Source organism: Macrobrachium nipponense, chromosome 41 (assembly GCF_015104395.2).
Source record: "Macrobrachium nipponense isolate FS-2020 chromosome 41, ASM1510439v2, whole genome shotgun sequence".
In the NCBI taxonomy this organism is placed as follows: domain Eukaryota; kingdom Metazoa; phylum Arthropoda; class Malacostraca; order Decapoda; family Palaemonidae; genus Macrobrachium; species Macrobrachium nipponense.
Genome location: NC_061102.1, coordinates 14267943 through 14292362, shown reverse-complemented (window position 1 = coordinate 14292362; position 24420 = coordinate 14267943). Strand labels below are relative to the sequence as shown.

The following is a 24420-nucleotide window of genomic DNA, read 5'->3' as shown; positions in this document are numbered from 1 at the left end:
CATGCTTTGTAATGAAGAATATAATATAGCTGTATTAAAAAGAAAAAGATATTAAAAAAATAAGTATCTTGAAAACACGCTTTTTTATTTTTTATGAAAGGGCAATATTATATTCTAGTAAGATAAAGATGAGGAAGTTAGTGAAGATGGAAATATTTTGCATGCAAACACTGGCCCCTTTTCTATCTGAAATTTTGTTCGTAGATAAATGCTTAAAACAAAGACCTTTAGCACCAGTGAGGTGCAAATAAAAGTTGAAATCAAGAAGCAATCAATGTAGATCGCGTCGCCTGCTTTTCACAAGATATACTACATTCTCAATACATTCTCACTCATAAATTCCCACCAGATAGAGGCATTTGCAACGCTGGGAAATTCGCAGAAACTACTATCTGTATATATCAAGACTGCTACTTCCCCTCATTTCCCCAACTCTAATTACGAGTTGGTAATGCTTTTATAACCCTCTGAGGGGAGGATAAATCTTGCTGCACGAGGTAAACTTTCACGAAGGCCAAGATTCGCTGCCTGTTTGTCCTCTCTTTTCGTTTTCCTGATCCAAATTTTTGAAGGATTGATTTATTGAGCTGATTCGAGTCATGTTCGGAGAAGACTGTATTGCACTGAAGAAGATATTTTAAGTTAATCATTTAAAGGCAGGAGCTAGATCTGATGAGAAAAGAGAGGGTGTTTCGTTCAGTTATTTCCTGAACACTTTCTTTTATGAGACTTGTATAATTCCGCCCAACATGATAAGATACAGGCATACATAAATGTAAGCAAGCTTTTATAATGAATAAACCAATAAATATTAGAAAGTGACCTACACTTACGGATATTAAGGAAATCTAGTTTATGACTCGGTTTTCTCTTTCTTACGTTAAGAAGTTATTCGGTTGGTTAATGAATTTTAAAGTATTTGTACTACTTTGTATTTTTATGTAAATTTATTTATATTTTGTGGTAAATTTTTTACAATGTAGGCATTGTATTACATCATATTGGAATATAGATTGCTCTATTACATTTTATTGAAATATACATATCACATAGAATATGAACGATGTTGTCTTACCGTAAATTAGGAAGTAAATTCCGTTTGGGAAATTTAAAGTTTCCTAATCATAGAATGCATTTGATACTGGAAACTTTGTGTATTTGGCTTGTGTCATTTATGTTGCTATTGCATGTGATGCGATTTCCACGGATGAATGAATAAGCATGTAAATGTACAGAAAGTACTGAGAAGTTAGAGAAGGCTGTCGGAATTGTTTCTGTTTATGGCGTAAGGAAGGCAATGAAGGGGTTGATGAATTGAAAGACAACGATAATAATTGACGAGACCGCAAGGGAGATGCAGAAGCACGGTGATAAAAGGAATGGATGACAAGAATAATTTGTAAACGATAACTTGATATTGGAGGCTGATGTTTTTGTTTGCCCCTATTAGTATACTAGGGAAATTAGATGATATGATTGCAGTTGAGAAGTATTGATGAGGGACAACACTGTTGGTTTGTTATTAAAACAATTATGTGAGAACCTTTTTACAGATTTAATAGATAGGCAGTGTGGAGGTCGTTGGGGATGTATATTAAAGAGAGTAAGTTGCTCAGAGCAAAAAACTTAAAAGACGCAAAAGTGAAGAATGAAATAGTTTGTGGAAGGGAAACGACTGGGTTGGTGTGAAAGCAGTCTGGGACAAGGGTATGTTATGTCCTCATAGCCGTTCGATACCTTGATAGATCGATTAATGCAAGAAGTGACAGATAGGAAGGTAGGCGTAAGTTCAAAGTTGTAGGATAAGAAATTACATTGTAAATCGAATGTGGTTTGGCAGATGTTTGTAAGTGTTTTTCCGTTTGTTATATTTGTTTTGTAAACTCTTACTGTATCCACATCCTACGCTGTTTTCTTGATTTGCAGTACATGCGCACGTTATCATACTAGATTAACGTTAGATGTCAGCGTCATTCGAGTTATTGTCCTGCAATTTGTTAAAGCGTAGTTCAGTACAACATGGTTATAATAAGAAAATATGCAGTTTACATAGAAAAATGTACGTAAAGTCATTCAATGCAGCTCACACCAAAGATGTGTAGAACTGGTAACGGAGAAGTGAATTGAATGAATAATGATGTGCAAAACGGTCTTATTTTTCTCTGTCGCTGATTCACTTCATTCGTGAGTATATCAGTCCGAGGAAGCGTCGAGATTAAGAGAAGATTTTTGCATAGTTAACTAAAGAAGATTAAGCCCTCTCCGTTTTTCAGAAGTCGGTTATTCCCTTTTGCACACTCTCCGTGACGGAAGATCTTCCATTGTATAATCAGGAGTACGAGTTCCCCTCACTTCCCGGAGTTTAATTACGGACTGTAATGCTTTTATAACCCTCTGAGGGGAAGATAAGTCTTTCAGCCAGTAAAAAAAAAAAAAAAAAAAAAAGTCAGGGTAAGACTCAGAATTTCCGCCTTCCTTTTCTGTTTTCATTTTTTTTTCTTTAGTTTATTTTTTCTACCCTTTTTCGCCTTTTCTGGGCAGCTAAGGATTGATTACCGAGCTGATTAGTGTCATTTGTAGAGGTGAATGGGTTGCTCCGGAAAGGCTGGGAGGAAACGCGTCGCTGGAAATGGATGAAACGGATGAGAGAGAGAGAGAGAGAGAGAGAGAGAGAGAGAGAGAGAATTCGTTTGATAAGATCTTTCAATTTCATTAAAGAAAAGGCGTATGTATACTTCACGTATTTTCAGTAATGTCATGTCAGGAAACGTACAACACGAGGAATTGAAATTGTATATTATTGAACATAAACAGTGAGAGATAGGTACCTGTTTAATGCATAAATAACCATAAATATCACTAATAAGTAAAATTTATATTATATAAAAAATTAACACCTGCTTCCTGTAAGGCAATGAAGCCCTGTCTCAAAAGAAAGTTTGTTCAGTAATTTCATGTCAAGAAGCATACAACATGGAGCTGAAATTATAGATTATTGAACATGAACAGTTAAAGATAGATATCTGTTCAATTCATATATAACCAAAAATATCACTGGTAAAGTAAAACCATTATTATAAACAAAATTAACACCTCTTTGATTTGAAGATAATGAAGCCAACAGCTTCGAAAGATAATTAGTAAAAATTTAATGTAGGAAATAAGAAAAACAAATTTACCTTAAAGATTAGGATTCCATTTACCTTTAGGATCAGAATTCCAATTACCTTTAGCATTAGAATTCCATTTACCTTTAGGATTAGGATTCCATTTATCTTTAGGATTAGAATTCCATTTACTTTAGGATTAAAATTCCAAATTTCCAATTACATTTAGGATTAGGATTCATTTACTTATAAGACTAAAATTCCATTTACCTTTATGATTGGGATTCCATTTACCTTTAGGATTAGAATTCCAAGACTCCAAGCAAGCACAAGAGACTTAAATACGACATTTCTAACTTCGGTCGTCACGTATGGCACGGACTGTGTTGGTCGCTCTAGAAGTATTACATCAAAATGCCGTACAAGTCGAAAAGTGCTTTGTTGCTGTAATTACTCTGAGGAAATTACCATGTAAATGAAGCATCTTTATATATGTTCAACCCTTGAGGCTAAATCATGATTTTCCCCTCGTCAAGACGCTAATTGCGTAATTAAGAAATATTGTTACCATTTACCTAAACTCCTTTTTAATCTCTCTCTCTCTCTCTCTCTCTCTCTCTCTCTCTCTCTCTCTCTCTCTCTCTCTCTCTCTGAGCTTATAATCGTTGTATTGAAAGCTATAAGACAGATAGCTTTAACGAAATCGGGAAAAGTGCAGAAAAACCTTTTGAGGGAAGAAAGTTGCACTGTGATATTGATCAATAACTTTCCATTTACTTATTCATTAAACTTTATTTCTTTGCAGTTCAACTACATTTTGAAATGCTTCTGTACTTTCCTTTAGAAACGTGAACTTTGCATTTCCGTTATGCTTTTGAGCCATACTTTGAATATTTATCGAAAACGTATATTTTAGCTATTAACAGAAAGGAGAGGATGTGGTAATGAATACAGAAATGAATGGAAACTGTCACATCGAAGCAGACAGCTCTGCCATACTGCGATTTCCCCATTCAAATTTGTTCTCAAGAACAGGGTTGAGTGATGATAGAATAATGATTCAAGACTGATTGACAACAACAAAGGATGTCCTTGAAGAAGTGGAAGAAATGGGATCAGTGTAAAAGCATGTGTATGGAAATAGATTAATAACGACCCATGTTTAGGATGCTTTATTTTCAATTTTACTAGTAAGTTGCCTATATCAACTTGAAATACAATTTAAAAAGTTTAGTACCCATATCCTGAAATACAGAGGATCCTTTGAATTGGTCATCAAATGGATGACAATAAACTCTAGAACTTTGGACTAGCAAAGCAAGGGGATGTGTGAGATCATTTGAAAAGAGGGCTTTCGTGGATGTCAGACAAGAATTTTTTTTTTAATTTAGAGCTATTTTTGGACAAACGTGATTCCCTGGAAGTGTATGGAAATTTTCAAATGACTTACAATTCTAAACTTGAGCTCGGTTTAGTAGTTTATTTTTCATTTATTTTTACTTATTTATTTTTTTGCTAGCTTCAGTTTACGATAATTAATTGCAGTATGTATGAAAAATCGGTGTAATTAAAATCCTCTGGGGTTCTCTAAGTCCCGTAACTGCGCATGTATACCTTTGTTCGTTGTAGGCATAAGACGCGTCGACTGATATGCGTAAGCATTGATAATTATTAGCGATATGCCACAGTCCTCTTACATAAGAATAGATAGGAGTGCTGCACATAAGTAATAAGATAATTGAAAAACATCTTTTATCTTCCGGGTGTTAGATAAATAATGCGCGACTCAAAATCCTCTCGTTGTTAATTTCGTCCGACTTTTCCTGCCGACGAAAATAAAATGTCGAGCAAAAGGCTAGGAGGAGGAGGAGGAGAAAGAAGACGAAGATATTATGTTGGGAATTTAACATTAACAATGTCTGCACGTTCCCTAGTAAAGATCTCGGTAATGAGAGAGCATAGAGCATTAGATGACTGAACAAATACATTTTAGATAGAATGAATAAACTGCAAGTAAGAAAATAAAAAATAAAAAATTATTCCCCCCAGACGCTAACGATATGAAGTTTTTTTCTATCAAATTAAAGCAAGTAAAAAAAGAAAATAATAATAAGTTATTCCCCCCAAACGCTAGCGATATGAAGTTTTTTTTTTCAATCAAATTAAATATTCTAAGATGGCGTGTCGTACTTCGGGAGCATGAGGGTCCTTCCTTTTGTTTCCCCAGACATTAACTGCAGTCTAGAGATGCTTATTTTAAAGAGAAGATAAGCCTTGTAGCTAACGATGATTAGGTCCTTGTAAAACTTAGATTCAAGGTCTTCATTTCTCTTTTTCATGAGGGGAAAAAAAAGTCATGACTTTTGGAGAATTTAGGAAAGGAAAAATTGAACTGAAGATTGTCGTTGGATAAAGATACGTGAAAACGTCATAACAGAAATCGGGAGGCACGTAATTGCAGTGGCGCCGAATGAGGAATGAATTAGAAAAATTCCATTGGTTGTTGCGTAGAAACAACACCCGACGCCAGAGTCAGTCCCCGGGACTCATGCATGGCACCCTTTGTTCAAAAGGTCGTCGTTCTTTCCTTTGCCAGAAAACTCGTTCGTAATAAGGCTCCTCGTTGAAAGCCTCTGCAGCTGGACCTTTAACACCCCTCCACATTTTCCCATTCGCTGAATAGCAAAGTTCCTGTCTTGAGCTGTTTTGCTGTGTTGCACACTTTGCTGCATTGTGCTCTGCTTTGCTTTGCTTTGCTATGTTATCCACGCGGGAGGGGGTTTGTATTTTGATCTCGTTTACGTTATGCAGCTGTTCGTCTACTTTTCAAATTTAGTTCGAAATTTTTCTCTCTTCTTTTTCTCCCTGGGATGAATTGTATTTATGTATGTATGTATGTATGTATGTATGTATGTATGTATGTATGTATGTATGTATGTAGTAGTATATATATAGCTATATATATATAGCTATATATATATATATATATATATCAGACTATATACATATATATATATATATATATATATATAATATATATATAATATATATATACATGTGTGTGTGGTGTGTAAACACTCCTTTTCCGATAGTTGACGCGTCAGCTTCACGTATTAAAACTCCATATATATATATATATATATATATATATATATATATATATATATATATATGTGTGTGTGTGTGTGTGTGTGTGTATATGTAAATACTCCTTCACGTATTAAACCCTCCCCCCCAACCACCCACTCGAGATTGACTCCCGAACAAGGCTGAACACTAGCAAGTTAATCGTACCGTTTGAGGCGTAAGCGCAAGGTGTTAGTAACGTCATCCTAAAAAACTTGACGGAAATCAGAAAACTAATACTACCGGGGCAAACTCTTCTGGGGAGAAAGTCGCATGATATTTTATATGAATGTATATCAAATGTAGCTCGAAGAAACACTTACTTTAGGATATCCTTAAATCCACGGTAGAATAGTGAGTGAAACGGAAATGGAACAAGTACTTTCTTAGTATATTCTACATTTTCAAGTTCACACTAAATATAAAAGAAGTTGACTGGCCCTTGCATGTGTAAGTATGCATATATAACGATTAGTGAAAGCTTGGGTGGACAAAGCCTGTGCTTGCTAGCTATAGAGTCCGCAGTTCGATCCCGGTGGGGAACTAAACAATTTAAGGTCAATTCATGTAAAATTTATTGTGCTGAACAATTATTAGAATTCCATTCCACTTGTTAGACGACTGTCGTCGGTCGCAGCTTCGGTTAGAGAGAGAGAGAAATATAACAAAAGTGAAGCATCAGTCATCGGCGAAATTCCTCCGTCTTATTATGATTAAAACGATAGGTCTCGACGGATAATCCTCATCCCACTAGGGTGAAATCATTCATCAGTCTCTCTCTCTCTCTCTCTCTCTCTCTCTCTCTCTCTCTCTCTCTCTCTCCTGCAAAGCTCACTTTATCTCTGGCAATCTCGGAGATGACCCAGATTGAACCTAATTTCCTTGCGAGTTATCTGCAGATTTGAGAATTTGCATAACAGGAGTCACAGATTTGATTCGAGATGAGTGCTTTTGATTTTGCTTGACAATTACCCTTTGTCTTGCCGGCGCATGACCAGTCAGCCCTATCCCTGCCCATCTCCGTCTGAAAACCATGTCGATTATTCTGTTTCTTTTTTTGAAACCTTTTCTTTGGGTTCATTCTTGTGATATATAATGAAATACTCTTCCGAAGTCTTTCGGCTCTTGATTCTTTTATTTTGCTGTTTGCTAAAAACCTGATCTTTAGACTGCGATTTTAACCATTTGTTTCATGTTACCCTCTGGTAAAAGTCCAGTTGGACTCCTTGTAAATAGCCTTATACATGGCTGTATCACATAATCCTTTCGTAACAGACGATGTTGGAAAATTTCTTGAATGCTTCAGCATTATTCCAAATGTTATGAAAGCTACTCGAGCAATATTCTGTTATGTCATTTCATCGCTTTCAGTTACCTACTCATATGCTGCATGGTAAACAGATGGGTTCTAAGCCTAACTAATGCAAATAAATTATTTTAACTGCGAGATGCTAATGTCCCGAGCTCCTTGTACTAGCGGATGCTTTGGGCGAGAGAAATAGCTGGGAGTTCTCTTCGCCTCCCGAGTCTGTTACCGTCTGAGACAAGCTTGAGTGATTCCGCGCTTTATTGTCCTCATTTTTCGCTCTTTGACCCGAATGCGGTAGAACTGTTTCTTCTTTATGTGCTTCTTTCCTTCCCTTTTGGTGTTATCTAGATTTCCATTCGTTTGCTCTTCTCATCTGCTGTTTTCTACATCGTTTGTAACTTTGTTCATAAGGATTTGCATCCCCAAATGCGCCTGTTAAAAGATGCATTATTCAAAGGAAACGGAGAAGAGGAACTTGACTCAAGATCGTGTAATAACTTTTCTTGTTTGTATTAGATATTTCTCCTCTTTTGTCCTATCTGTTAATGTTGACGTTAATGTCAGGAAGTTTGTTAATCCTTAGAAAATTAATACAAAACGTTCATTAAATTTTTACGAGACTCGATAGTTTTGTCATTTTTAGAATGTCTTTTCTTACATTACTCATTTCTATTCATAACAGATTTAAATAACTGAAATATCTGAAGTATTTGAACTCCGACCGCAGATAACAGATTTGAGTAGCTGAAATATCTGAAGTATGTTTTTGTTTGTACTTGAGTGACTTTGTTTTATATATATTCAAATCAAATAACCTCGTGAAGCGTCGGTCTTTCTTATTGAAGTTCTCTTTTTTATGAATTTATTTATTTTCAGAATTACATAGTTGCCTATTTACGCTATTGAGTTTATGATGTGATTAGTCTTTTACATAAGTTCTCATTCATCACACAAATGAACTCTCATGCATTCTCATTTGATAAGATAATCTCATTCATCACGCTTACTAAGGCTTTAGGGGTCATACGTACTGTTTTCTATAGCGGTTTTCCATTGTAAAATTATTTCTAGACACAATAACTCACTGGTCTACACATTTTTAAGCTAATGATCTCCTCTATGTTATTTCAGGACATCTTTAAAATGCTCCGAGAACACTGGGCCACATATTATTAAAATCTAGTTGTTTTCTTCAAGATGAACTAAAATCGTATCCCACTTTTGAAGGCATTCGGTGGATTCCATGGAAGTATTCAAAACAGTCTTAATTCATCCGGGAAAGTTTTCAGTTATTGGACATATGAAGGCACTTCAAAATGTAAGTGGGCTATAATTTTGGAAAATGAAAGCACATTTAGATGTACATACCTCGTTCTTTTTCACAAATTTGCGTCGAGAGATAATAACTGGTCCCAGCACAGTATACCCTAAGGGAGGATATTAAACCCATTTCTTTTATGAACCACGGTGAAAAGTCAGTTATAAATGAGAAAACCAGGGTAAGTGGCCAGTTGTCAGGTTTTATTAGGCCATTTGGAAGCTGGAAAAGCTGCTCCATCACGTATTTCGGCTTGAGGTCCAAACGGCAGATCAGTTTACGTATTAAAAAACTGCCAGTATTCATAGTTATTTTGTTATGAAAACAATCAATTGCTGCTTTTAAGAAATGTTTCTTTAATTCTTCTTCTTCTTGGTTTTTTTATTTATGTTAAATTACTGAAAGTAAAAATATCATGTCATATAGTTTGCGTTATTAACTTTCTAGTTCAATTTTTAAGGATATATATATATAGATATAGATATAATATATATAAATAATATATATATATATATATATATATATATATATATACATATATATACATATATATATATATATATCTATATCTATATAGATATTATATCATTATATATAATAGATATATATACTATAATCTATATATATATTATATATATAGATATATATATATATATATATATAGACATATATATATATATTATATAATATATATATATATAGGATATATCATATATATATATCACTATCTATCTATATCCTTAAAAATTGAACTAGAAAGTTAATAACGCAAACTATATGACATGATATTTTTACTAAATATCCTTATTCACTTTCAAGTACCCCTCCACCCCCTTTGCCAAAATGTTAATTAACCTTGAAGACGGTCGAGTTTACAAACATCAAACGTAAAAAAAAGATTCCTTTAGTCAATCATCTTCTGCGCCAGTGGGGTTTGATGGCCATCTGTGACTATATATCCTTAGAACTGAACTAAACATATATATATATATATATATATATATATATATATATATATATATATTCTATATATATATATATCTATATATATATATGATATATATATATATATATATATAGATATATATATATAGATATATATATATAGATATATATATATATGATATATATATATAGATATATATATATATATATATATATATATATGTTTAGTTCAGTTCTAAGGATATATAGTCACAGATGGCCATCAAACCCCACTGGCGCAGAAGATGATTGACTAAAGGAATCTTTTTTTTACGTTTGATGTTTGTAAACTCGACCGTCTTCAAGGTTAATTAACATTTTGGCAAAGGGGTGGAGGGGTACTTGAAAGTGAATAAGGATATTTAGTTTTAAAATCAAATAATACTATACTATGATTTATGGAAGATTGTCTCCTATCCAGCGAACAAAGTACAATACACTGTATATTGTTATAAAACTTCTTTTCAAACGTAAAGAATTTATGAACAACTTTTCTTCGTGGAATTCAGGCTAATAAACATCTGCTATTTTCATTTTGACATCACAGGTTGGTCATACTAACCGTGTGCTGTTTGAAATTGAAGTTTCCACTGAATGACTAGGACGCTTTATATATCAAGAGTAATGTGCGTTTCTATTTTTTTCTGAATTCCAAAAGTTTAAAAATAAGTCTGTCTCTTTATCTTCCATAAAGCACGGATGATTTTCTTTTTTATCAAGGCCGTGAAGATAAAAATATCTCTTTGAACGGAATTTGAACAATATCATATTTCATAGATGTGATTTTTCACTGATCGCACGTTATGCAGGTACATTTTTGCTCAGGCTATTTTTTTTCATTGTTTTTTAACGTCACATTTTTACCGGATTGATGCTGTTTCGAAGCTGAAGCCTTATTCTGTGATTTGTCTTCTTATGGAGTTCTACATCTAAAACATTATGAAAGACGGCGCAGTGGCTGAAAAAATAATAGATGTCACTTTACGAACCTTTAACAATCCGAAGGTAGTTGGAAGTCCGAAAATTTCTCTTATTTTTCCCTACGATACGAGAAGTAGTTCTTCGTTGGTAAAGCTCTGTAGTCAACTACTTTTATTACTCAAAACTTTGCTCTTATTGCGTGGGTGCCACAGAGAGAGAGAGAGAGAGAGAGAGAGAGAGAGAGAGAGAGAGAGAGAGAGAGAGAGAGAATCCTCTTGCCGAGAAAATATCCGTTTTTGTGGTTTTCAAGTGGCTTGTGAATCTATTAGTAAAGTCAAGAGGATTCCAATATTTTTTGTAACACGATATAGATATGGTAATTCACTTCCAGGAAGCACAATACTTACATATATACTCTTCTGGCATTTTAGTACATTTTTATCTATTTACCTCTTTATTGATTTATTTTTTGTTTTGATAAGTGGGATCTGTCCTTTCTGTATTTCCCTTTATTTCCTTTTTACTTCTTAATGAACACCATGTTTTTGGAAGCTTGAATCTCAAGTCTTGTTCCATAATAATAATAATAATAATAATAATAATAATAATAATATATCAGTATTTTGCGCAAGAGGCTGTGATCTGCGGATGTCGTATGAACTGCGGTGGCCAGCTACTAGCAAAGATGAGTGGGATTGTTCTGCAGTTTTTTTTTTTTTTTGTCAGCCATTACAGCCTCGTCAGTCACCAGGTACGCTCGAAAATTCGAGCCAATTCCTTAAAAAACTTCTTCGGTTTATAGATGCACGAGACAAATTTGACAAGGCTGAAGCAAGACAATTGCTTGACATGTAACAAGTTTTGGTAGACCTCCCTAAAAAAAAAAAAAAAAAAAAACTGGGCTCCTTAAACCCTCTTCTGTCTCAGATGTCTTACCATGGAAGGTGGAAAGAACTTTATCAGCTCTTTCTTAAGTGGAAGTGGACTATCTAGATTTGGAGTTCATTTTCCGAGGGGTTCTCGTTACTTTGTCGCTGAAGCCTCATAAATAAGGATTATGTAAACACCTCTTCTTCAGGAAAATTCTCATTGTAGCCCTGTCCTTCAAGCATACCCCCTTCATACGGTAGGGATAAATGATTTCAAATGTCCCTCCTTCATGAAAATTAGTTTAACAGAATAAAGAGCTATATTTCTCGCTTACTTGGGGAGTAAGCCTACAAACTACTATGTTGTTATTGTTGGGGGCGGGGGTTTAGGAAAGCCCTATGGAAAAGCCTTTAAAGGTCTGAAAAAGGTATTTCGCGTTGAGTTAAAGATACAGAAATTTAAGATAGGATATTTACAATTTATTCATTATAATGAAAATGTAAAAAATAATTAATGTGTATATTAAACAGTATCGTATTTATTTTCATTTTCGTTGGTGAAACAAGGCTCTATTTGACCGTAGATTTTAGCGTGGGGGGAAAATCTTGCACTCGTTCCGAGTAAGCTGGAGATCGGATCACGCCTTGTTAACATGGTCAGGTCTGACTATGCAGTTACGTTCACATCTATAAGTATAAAGAACAATTCCAACAGGTCTAGACAAAGTCGTTTAAAATTTCACACATAGATTTCGCTAAAAAAAAAAAAAAAAATCCTCTAAATATTTCGCTCATAGATTTCGATGGCAAAAAAAAAATCCTCTAAAACCTTCGCATAAAATCAGCATTTTTCCTTCCCCTATTCATAAGGAAAAAATAACCCCAAAAGGATTTAGATATTTATACAATTACATTTTTTCTTCTTTTTTCCAACAGTAAAGAAAAAACTATCCCTATCCTGTTTTTGTACCACCAAATATAAATTCGCCTTATCTGTTTCTGTGTAAAAATACCTCTGGAACACGGCTTTCGTAGAACAAACATTTTGTTTTTATTTAATTCTATGAGGGGGAAAAACATCTAGCATTGTCTCGATAACATGTCCCCTTTTTTTTTAAGATTAAAAGACCGCCTCAATAGGGCCTATATAAATGCCTGGATATTTTTCAGTTATTCTATTTATCCTGAAAATTGCCTTTATGAATATTGAAAGTTAGATACATATATTCATTTTTCTCGTATATTTGTAAGAGCAGTGATATTTTCTGCTGAGCAAAGGTCAAACATCTTCATATTAACGAAAGGCTCTAAAATCAAGCTTTTCCTCTTTCTCGTTTATTCCCGGTTATTCTAAGCTGGCCACATTTTTTTTATGTAAAAACTTTCGTTGGACAAGAACTATTTGATGAAAAAGAAGTGATGAATAACATTTGTTAAAGCCAACTTTAGGAAAAAGAAAACTAAATAACTTCTGGATGTTTTTCTGGTTCTTCCCAAAACAAAAACATCTTTTCGGCAGAATTTTTCGTGAGATGAATAACTTGATTTGTGGAAAGTGGCATCGCAATGACCATTTCCCGTCAGGAAGGACCTGAATCCAGTGGAAAAGAAGTGGCAAATCACACGTGTTTAACGGACAGCCTCCTCGTACGCTGAAGTACAGAGCCGAGGAGGCTGCAGCTTACAGCACTTCTCTCTCTCTCTCTCTCTCTCTCTCTCTCTCTCTCTCTCTCTCTCTCTCTCCAGCGGCGTCATTCCACGGAATCAGCATAACCTCCGAGTTTCGTTCTTTTCGACTCGGAAGCGGGGAAACAGCGCACCCCGGATAATTCGGGGTGCGTAATCCAGTACGCGATCTGTCCTGACACAGTCCAGTAATCCTCGCTAAAACCAGACTATTATCCCTAATGACGCTGCGCTTTGCTAAGTCCCATCGCGTTCATGTTTGTCAATCGGTAGGATGAAATTTAATCTAGTCTTTGCAGATGTTAAAGCCTGCTGGCTGACATCTGTACATGTTTCTTTCTCGCTCTCTTTGTCTGGGAAGATTTTGCTCTTACATGGTACCTTATAATTTTGATATATATGAGAAAACGTATGTAAAAAAGCGTAAATAAAGCCAAAATATAGCTCAGTACCCATGTGTGTATCTATTTTAGACCGACGAAGCATCTTAACATCATTACAGAAGGTAACTGAAGATAAAAACTTGATAGTACATAGAATGATTGCTTTATGTATCCACTATCAGACGAATCTGAACATCAAAGTGAGACCATTATGAGTTTTGCAGCTTCCGAACTGCTCATATAGCTGATAATTCAACATCTGTTTCGTGTCAATACACTTTATAATTGATGCTTTCGAAAAGTCCTGAACAGCGACTTCGTTAATTAAATTGAGGGCCCAGCTGTATTTTCCTTTGAACCGGAATTCGTCAGCAGGTGATCGATGCAACAAAGTCGTTTATTTTGCTTTTGGTCACCATCATCATCATCATCTTCTTATGCCCATATGCCCACATCTAGGGAGGTCGTTTTACGTACACCGCAAGAGACTGCGGATGGGAGCAGTTTCTCTGCCTTGCTTTTCACTACGCCGTTACATTTAATATTGCTCTGGTGCTCGATTTAGGTTTTAGTCTTACATGTTTTATTAATTTTTTATACACATTATACACCATTTTTATTCTAAACTTTGAGCGTCTCGTTTGCTCTTATAGTTAATGGTAAGGGGTCTACCAACTAATCAACACAGGATTGGGTCAATTGGTAGTGCCCTAGACTTTCATTTGAGAGACTTGGTTTCCATACCAATGTGAGTTTGAAATTTATGCATATATATATATATATATATATATATATATATATATATATATATATATATATATATGCATTAATGTTAGATTGCATTAAAGTCTAAATTTTTATGCATAACACTCGTAAGTTCCGAAGTGCGTGAGAGCTTTACTTGTCTTACATCAACTTCTGATCCGAGAAAATCGCTTCACAATGAACATCTTCTCCTTCAATACGAATTTATCGTAATTCTTCGTCGTATGCGGTGCTCTTTTGAGACAGTTCTGCTCTTGCCATCCATAATCTTTGGGAGTTTACATTTTTCTTCCGGTTGCTTTCTTTCGTTTTACACGCACACACACACACACACACACACACACACACACACACACACACACACACACACACACACACACACACACACACACACACACATATATATATATATATATATATATATATATATATATATATTATATATATATATATACATATATATATATATATATATATATATATATATATATATATATAACAATGACATTAAGCTGTTCCCCCAAGCAGGGGTTATCCGGTACAAGTCGAGATAATTACCTATCTTTGGTAGAAACGTATAGTTGCTGTATCTAATATAGTTTAGTCTTTCTTCAGTAATGTCGACATTTTCTCGATTTTTCCTGGTTGACAGCCATGTCTCTGTCTTTCACTGCAACTTTGCTCGTTAACATTATAAAAGACTTCGTGTTTTATTAACCAGTGGAGGAAATCAGTTCTACAGTAAAATTAAAAAAAAAATGTCAAATTAATTTTTGCTGGAACAGCCTCAATCTTCAGTTGATTAATGATAGAACTACTTTAAGTTCTAAACACTATATGTATGTATGTATATATATATCATATATATATATATATATATATATATAATATATGTAATATATATATATATATATATATATATATATATATATATATATATACATATATATATATATATGCAGAAGCCAGGTACTATGTCGTACCTCTAAGTAAATGGGGATACAATCCACAATGAAGTAAATTCCTCTTGTAGTTTAAAATATATATTACTTGTATAGGATTAAAGCTTTCGACCATCAACTGTGGTCTTGTTCACTAAAAGTGTGATATGTCACCTCAAGGAACTGACAAGAAAGAGCACAAGGCATTTGAAAAAACAACGGTTAGGAAACAAAGCTAGTTCAAATTATGAATGATCAGGCGGTTGAGCCCTCGTTCTTTCCAGAATTCGTCTTGATCTTCGTGGGGGAATGTTTCTATTGTCAACTGCTTGTTCTATGGTGGTTGGGTGGTTAGTTGGAGAAATGACCTGAGTGGAGTAAACAGGAGAGGAAGCAGCATCGTTATTGGCACATATATTTCTAAAGTTTGAAATTTTCCCTTTCCTACATATCTCCTCACAAATAGCTGTATTTTCTGTAATGCCAGTATTTCCTGCAAAGGTCTCGTTTAATGAAATTAACGCCCCTTCTACTACTCGTCTCAAAGTCCGGTCGTTACATGCAAAAACAACCTTTGTACCTTTAAAATTTATAGCGTGGTTTTTCTCCCCCCATGTATGTTGCGCAATTGCACTGTATGAACTTCCCCTTCTGCAAGCAGCAACGTGTTCTTCCCTTCTCTTATCAATGGAACGTCCGCTTTCTCCCACGTAACATTCATTGCAATCACTACAAGGTATTACATATACTCCTACATTCTCTCTATTACCCGGGTTATTTTTAATGAGTTTCTTCTTGATTGTACTATTGTACTGAAAAACTACGTTGAAGCCGTTTCCTTTTTTCCTTAAGCTGCCTAGAAAAAAATTTATTAAGTTCTCTGTTATAAGGAAGAGCAAGAGATGCCTATTAAAAATCTGCCATTTTCAGTTTATATTCAATGAGGGGCGTTAAAACATCGATCTAGCGTTTAGATAGAGACTGTAGTATAAAAAAACTTTGGGTAACACAGTTTAGTAAAACTATCTACCAAGAAATTTATTTCGGCGTCATGAACTGGGGATCACATATTCGGTATGCTCGAAAAAAACAAAGTTGGTTAAACGTTGTGCTTTACTTTCGGTTCATGAATATGAAAAGTAATGGATATAGGTGTTTGTGTGGGTGTTCTTCCTATACACGCTGAATTTAAAGTCACTACTCACTGTGTCTCTATGAACTACCATATCTAGAAAGGGAAGCCTATTTTCCATTTCCTTTTCCACTGTAAATTTAATAGAGGGCAAAAAAACCATTTAGCAACTCTAAAAACCTATGAAAGGTCTTCCCTCGCCGTGTCTATAAACAATAAAACATCATCTACATACCTAACCAAATTTCAGGCTTGATGTCTTCTGGTAGTGTGTCAACGTAAACCTTTTCGAAAAATTCCATACATAAGTTAGCCAATATAGGGGAGAGAGGTGAGCCCATCGAGACCCCGGATTTTTGTTGATAGAACGAACCATTAAACTCAAAAATTGTAGATTCAACGCAAATGTTAATCAAATGACAAAATTTATCTATGTGCATAGGTGGCTTGAAAATATTATCTGAGGCTAATTTCTTCAAGTTGTCGAGCACGAAACTCAGTGGTACATTTGTGAATAAAGAAACTATATCTAGACTGTACATAGTACTTATATAATTCTTTTCCTTAATTTGATCCATAAATCCACCTACTGTGCTTAATGTGAGATTTCGAAATTTGTCCTATTAATTTCCCCAAACATCCGCTAACCATGATGACAGATCCGACTGAGGATTGTCTAGCAACAATGGGCCTTAAAGGACACCCCTCCTTGGTGAATCTTGGGAGTTCCGTAAAAATAACTAAAAGACGGCAGTTTTCTCGCTAGCTTACTCAGGACTATATTTCTGGTTTCTTTTTCCACACCACTGCTAAACTATGGCTTTTATTTTCTTGTTAAATTCAGACTGCAAATTCCTCGCTAATGCCAAGGGGGTTTTGTTACTTTTAGGTATGTGTTACTATCGTTTAAGAGCCTGTGTGCCTTGATCAGGTAATCGTTCTTATTCATAACCATACACAGCCTCCTTTGTCTGCTTTTAAAATTTTAATACTTGAATTCTTCTTCAATCTATCTAATGCCAAGTTGAAACGTCGTGGTAATGATCTACCTTCTTCTCAAAACTATGAAGCAACATGCCTTTAATAAAATCTACGTTTACTCCTGTATGCTTGTAGTTAAATTGATTGATCTACCAATACCTCTAATGAAATCAAATATCCTCAGTGCCCAGTGAAAAATTGAGACCTAGGCTAAGAAGTATTTTAATACCGTACTAGCTCGTTTCCTTCCAAATCAGTAGCAATACTAACAGGAAAACTTAACCCCATAGGAGGCGATAAGCTTGTCTTTTGTAAGTATGTCAAATAATTATTCATGAGAAAATGGAGACAGGAAGGGAATTCAGAGCTAGGAAATAGAGGGGGAAGTGTTTGTGCTACTCAGCGTTCACGACTAATCTTGGGTGAGTGTATAAAATTCAAACGCTTTACCTGGTTATCATTGTGATATAAGAAGAAATCATGCACACATAGTGATTAATACGTATATATATTATATATGTATATATACATTAGTTGTACAGCATTGTTCTTCCGGTCGTAAGGTCCGTGGTTCGGTATTACCTGTCAACGGACAAACAGTCAGTTTAAGTCTCTAAGAGACTTGCTAAGAACCGAAAGGCTCTACCATCTGGCGACACCCCTTATAAAGAGGAAGAAGACATGTAAAGAAATTACGCATTAAACATGTCGCTCACTCCACAATAGAAAATGTGACTCGCTTATGAAAAATCCCGTCACATTTCTGTCCCTCTTTGTCGACTGCCAGTGTCACCTTGTGCCCAGGTTCATTCAACAAACTTTTTTTTTTCCTTTATGATTTCATTGCAGCTATTTTTACGTGCGTATTTGCGTAGACTTGCATTGCAGTTTTCAAAGGTAAGGTTCCGAGTTCATTTCACCTTGTTCACGTTTAACAAAAGGCAAGGAGTAAATAAAAATCGTCTTAATTACACCCTGGACTTCCTGTTCAAATTCTTTTTGCAGTACTGTAACATTTTTCCCTTTTTTGCGCCTTACTCTAATGGGCGTAATGTTTGTCCGTTCGTCTGTCGTTCAATCACGGCCAAATGGCTAGTCCGATGAGCATGAAACTTGGCAGGGTTATAGTGAGGACCCCTAAGGTGGTTTATAATTGGGTTTCATCCTACATCCACCACCCCCCTCCGAAAGGGGAGGGGGGTGAGAAGGGATTCCCTGAAACGGAGCTGGTTCTGCCCGTAAAACGAGGCTGGTTACGCCCGTAGACTTTACGAATTTTCATACATAACTTCTGTATACATATGTTTGCTAGTGTTGACAATTGTGTTACTAATCCAACGTCTAGTGTGTGTGTGTGTGTGTGTTTGTGAGTGTGTGCATACATGCGTGTTCCGGGGCTTTATAGTTTCAAAGGATGATATTACAACAATTAGTCGGATACAAAAATATAGTTCGTCGAATAAAGGAGCGATAACCTAATATTTAAATTCAATACGGTTTCCCGAACAGAAGCGTGATAATAATTTTAAGCGAATAAAACTAGAAAAGGTAACAGAATTAAGGTGCATTCGTCCACTTTCAAAATCCGGGCTTTGTGAGCCTCGTAATAATGAAGAGTGTAGACGCATTCTTTTTAATTACGTAAGTCAAATGATTTTTTTTATACATTTATTATTATTATTTATTTTATATATATATATTATATATATATATATATATATATTATATATATATATATATATATATATATATATATATATACATACATATACATGTATATATATATATATGCCTGCGTGACAGAAATATGGTCTAATTTTCTTTAGTTCTTTATTTATACTATTTTTCTTTATAAAAATACTGGTCACCTTACCAGATAAGTATATAACTATACATCATTGAATGCAAACCAGGCAGCAGTTCGAATCCCAGTGGTGTCGAAGCAATTTCCGTTATAATTCCCCATGGGTGTCAGTTATTCTCAATATGCAGTGAATTGAAAGTGAATAATCTTTGTGGCTTAATATTACTCGTGTAGGTATGTATATATGTATATATGTGTGTATACATTATAAATATAAATATATATATATATGTAATATAATAATATCAAATTATATATATATATTATATATAATATATATAAGATATAGATATAAATTCCCCTTAAGTGTAATCTATTACCACGATATATGAACATTATGTCAAACATTAATGTCGCTTAATATTGGTGAACCTAAAAAAATGTCACGGTGCACGTAACAAAGATCATATATATATATATATATATATATATATATATATATATATATATATATATATATATATATATGTGTGTGTGTGTGTGTGTGTGTGAGTGTGTGGGTGTGTGTGTGTGTATAATACACTTAATGCATTTTGCTTGAGTGTTTGCTTGTTGCTTGCTCCTCTGGGAATCGTAAGAAAGATTCCCCGAGTTTCTGTAATGACGCCGGATGTCTCTTCATCATTTATGCATTCATTCCCTTGACTACATTTAAAGGGGAAATCGAACTACTACTGTCTTCTTTTGTATCCGTCCTCTTTGCTCTTTGTTATGTTGACTTTTTTTCATTATGTTTTGTATTGTGGGGGTAGGGTGGCGGGGGAAGGGTCCCCATACTAAATAGCGTTTTTATCCATGGACAAACCCAATTACATACACAGATACATAAGTGTGTAGACATGCACGAACGCACCGACATACATATGTTATGCATGTATATGTATGTAGTATTTTATGTACACACACACACACATTATATATATATATATATATATATATATATATATATATATATATATATATAATTAAAACAAAAGCATACAACTATTTTTCGTGCTTAACCGAGCTTCTCTAAGGGAAATTAACTATACCTTTACGTTTGTCGTAGTACGTTTAGTCCGAACTTCAAAGTGATACGTACCGTGTCTTGGGGGTCAGGACTTTCTGTCTCGACCCCTTCTAGTACTACTGACTTATTTCTTAGAGAAATGTATATAACATGTATTTTGCCATTTGGTGCTACAGATTTACTCCTCATTATGAAGTGAACGGTATTTAAATTGAACTTCATGCTAATGTAAGCTTCCCCAACAAACTTGATTAATGTCTTAACATTAAAGGAGGATATATATTGGTAGGGTGCCTTTTTTTTATTTGTTTTCTTCGTCCCTGGTCTTTGGAAGGACGTCAGATTACCCGTGCTACCGGCCTAGGCATCACGAGAAATGAGAATGTACTTATTCATAATGGTTTAGTTTTTCTGTGCTTACTTAAGCAATTGAATCTTCTGATAACAAATGCCCTCTCTGCGACATCTCTTTGACGCAGAGTTTGTGACACAGAACCTGTCAATTAATTGCAGTAATGATAGAGAAGGTGGAGAAGGGGTTATTGGAGACATCATTAGTTAAATATCATTATAAAAAGCGGTGCGAGAAATTTATTGGCGCTGACCAAAATTTTTGACAATTGGAAAAAATCGGTGATATTGAACTTAGGTCTAACATTAAGGGCTATTCTGTGAATATCATTATACTAAGATCACCTGCCATTCTTCTCATACTCGTATACTTTTGTTCTTACGAGTATTTTAAAATGCACTAAATTTAGTTGCAGGCTTTGGTACGTTTTTCGCAACACAAACCACACCGTTAATGGGACATCCGTGGTTCGAAAGGGAGTTAATGAATGCTTACGTTCACCTCACGAGTATCAACAATAAGTCAGGATGTTGAATTAAGAGTGACAGATACCCAGAGTAACTTAATTGGTTTTCAGAGTGAATCTAGAGATACTGAGAATTAATTGGCATTATGGTTGCTGATACAGCAATTGAATTTTCCGATATTAAAGGCTTACCTTTCCCAACGCTGTTTTATCTTAATGCTACTGAGAACGACCTTTCTTATTCAATTATTAATTTACTAATAACTGTAAAAAACTAACATTGTGAGAAAGAACTGGAAAACGAAAAGTATTTTTATACAGGTGAGAAAGAACTAGAAAACGGAAAGTATTTTTATACAGGGAGCAGACATAATAGACCTGAGACTAGTCCTGCCATTATCGTAAGTGAATGATTTTACACAATGTAAATTCAGTGATATCGAAATTAATTCTGCGGAATAAAAAAAGTTTATTTAGTGATATTAAAATTGGATCTACTGATATTGAATCTGTTATAACTGAGATTGACTCTACAGATATTTACAAGTAAATCTATTAATATGAAATAGTATCTGCATTGCAAGCGCACGCAGCTGTAGAGCTAGAGAATATATGAATATTGAGAGTGAACGAAAGGATAGTGAGTCCTGAGAGCTAACTTTATGACATTTGTCATTGCCACCGCAGTCAACAGACAGGTTTGGATGTTACATTTTCTGATACTTTTAGCAACGTTACTTAAACTGAAATAAACTCCTTCTCCAGAGAATGTGATTATGCATGTTTCATGTGAGTACTATGATAGATAGTCTACGGGAAATTGAATACTGTGTTTATGTCATTCGCAAAGCCTGGAGCCAGTTCTCCCATCATAGGCATAAAACATAGTTAAGAAATGACGACTGTTATATGTCCCCCGAGAGTCGGGACTTACCGTCTCGGCCCTTTGGCACGTTACTCTCCCTCCCCGGATCGCACGGTTCGTGTCTGTTTCTTTCCCTTCACTGCAGAGTTTTGGATTCTCTTCCGTTTTCTGTTTCCCTGACTCATAGTCTTCAAACGGCAGGTATGTAATTATTATTGCTTCCTACTTCTTTTTCTTGTTGTCATCTGGCCCAGATTGACTAAGGTCATTGGTATTGTGTGTGATCTCTCTTTTAAGACAAAAAAAAAAATCTTTTCTATACATTTAGAGTAAAATAAATTACTGTAATAAGCTATTATGTAAAAAAATTACTTTTAAGAATTTCAGTTAATTCATGTATCCCTTTTGGGGCAGTTTTATTTGAGATTTCTTAAACATGATACCAGACTTTCTACTCTGATTTACTTCAAAGTTTCGAGCCCTTTTTATGTTATTAAAGTTGTATGCTCTTCCATTGAGAGGCTGAGATATCACTTCCTTCAGTCTTGAGCACCACCCTTCTTCTTTTCCGTCTTACTCTCGCCTGTTGCCTTCGGGCCAGGACTACAAAAAGGCATAAGATAGATTGTCACATTTACCAGTACTGTTAAAAAATCAATGGAGTAAAAATTTAGTATCTGCCACACCTCCTTCATGATGAATGAATAATACTAGGAACTGTTACTCTCTTCTCTCAGAGGGACTTTAGTACATTTCACCATAATTCAATTTAATTATCGTATTTCTGCTCCGATGACCTTCGTTTCTGTGAAGTCAGGTTATGAAAACCCATCAGTGGATCTGTAAAGGCTGGTTGTACCAGTTGGTCGCTTACCGAGTTCAAACAGTATGAGAACTTTCTATAATGCTTTGCATATTTCTTACACTACTTTCTCAAAATATTTGGCTAATGAGGATATTTTGTCTTTGGGATCTTTGCTTGTTTGTATCAGAATTTAGAATTGATTTTATATTGTTGTGGATGATTTTCGTCTGTGAATTTTGAAATGGAAAATTTATCGAGATATTTTAAGCAAATAGTTCTTCAGCTGATGATGTAATCATTATAATTGGAAAAATTTCCATTATTTAACGTGCATTATTTATTTATTATTATTATTATTATTAGAATCCAATATGCGTCCACATTCACGTGAAAAGAACTAATAACCCACAAGCTCAGGTTAATCAAGTAAGTATAATTCTATGGACATTATGCATTGCTTTGTTGTATCTCGTAAGAACCGGAATCTGGAATTGCTAAAACGCTTGGTGGCTCGTAAACGCCTTGATTACTTTTGAGCGATCGAGCGAGGAAAGAAATGCAAAGGAAACAATGACAATCGCCGTTACATTGTCTTGTCAACAGGTTCGACGTCAAAGGAAATAATACCCGGTTGGTGTTATTGTTAAATATGCTTATATATAATACATATTATATATATATATATAATATATATATATATATATATATATATATATATATATATATATGTGTGTGTGTGTGTATATATATATTATATATATATATATATATATATATATATATATATATATAAATAAACCTATATTACATATACATTCTCTCTCGTAACGTATCACCAAGATAGGTTTATATATATAGCATTTTTTCAATGAACAATAACTTTAAACATAACGCTTACTAAAATCAGCAAGTCACGAACAGAAAACCAATTTTTGACAACTTACGTGCTCCCTCCAGTGAATTTCAAGAGTGCTTTATTCAGCCCTCTCTCTGTCTCTCCCGTTGAAATCGCCAACTAAAAACAAGACTAGCTTGGTAAAATAAAGGACGTCTAGTCACTACATTTCTCATCACTCCATAGTTCCGGAAAACACGAAAGTCGCGCTAGTTGCGAGTAACGAACGCAGCTCACTACATGCAACCGGCGAGCCAGCGCAATACACCCAGCGTCCCTGGTGGTTGGCAGTATACTAGTTAACTTTCTCGCGGGATACACGTGGTGTGGTGCCAGTCAGCGCATGCGCTGCTCGTGGTTTGTGATGAAAAGCGCCCTGTTATTCTACTCGTTTGATCTCTGAATGAAGAGTTGGCAATTCGCTGGCAAAGATATTACTTACCGAATTAAGATTTGTGCTGCGAAATGTCTTATCATTACAGTGAATATTTCAAGAATCAACGTTCCGTCCAAGATTCAAGACAACTGATTGGAATATGGAAACATTAAATTTAAAATCATGTTGGATCATATTTTGGGTTTTAACTTAATGACGAAAGCGAAAAGAGAAGTTCGGTAAAGATGGCGGACTTTTGTTATTTT

The 24420-nt window shown here is 34.7% G+C and overlaps 1 protein-coding gene across 1 annotated transcript in view; it reads right to left on the bottom strand.

The window, feature by feature from the left end:
- Positions 1–24058, bottom strand: part of LOC135212530 (cell adhesion molecule 2-like) — a 505319-nt gene extending 481261 nt beyond the window's left edge. Inside the window, exon 1 of the mRNA XM_064246060.1 lies at positions 23828–24058. The gene's annotated coding sequence lies outside the window, so the exon portion shown is untranslated. The remainder of the gene's footprint in view (positions 1–23827) is intronic.
- Positions 24059–24420: the final 362 nt, after the last annotated feature.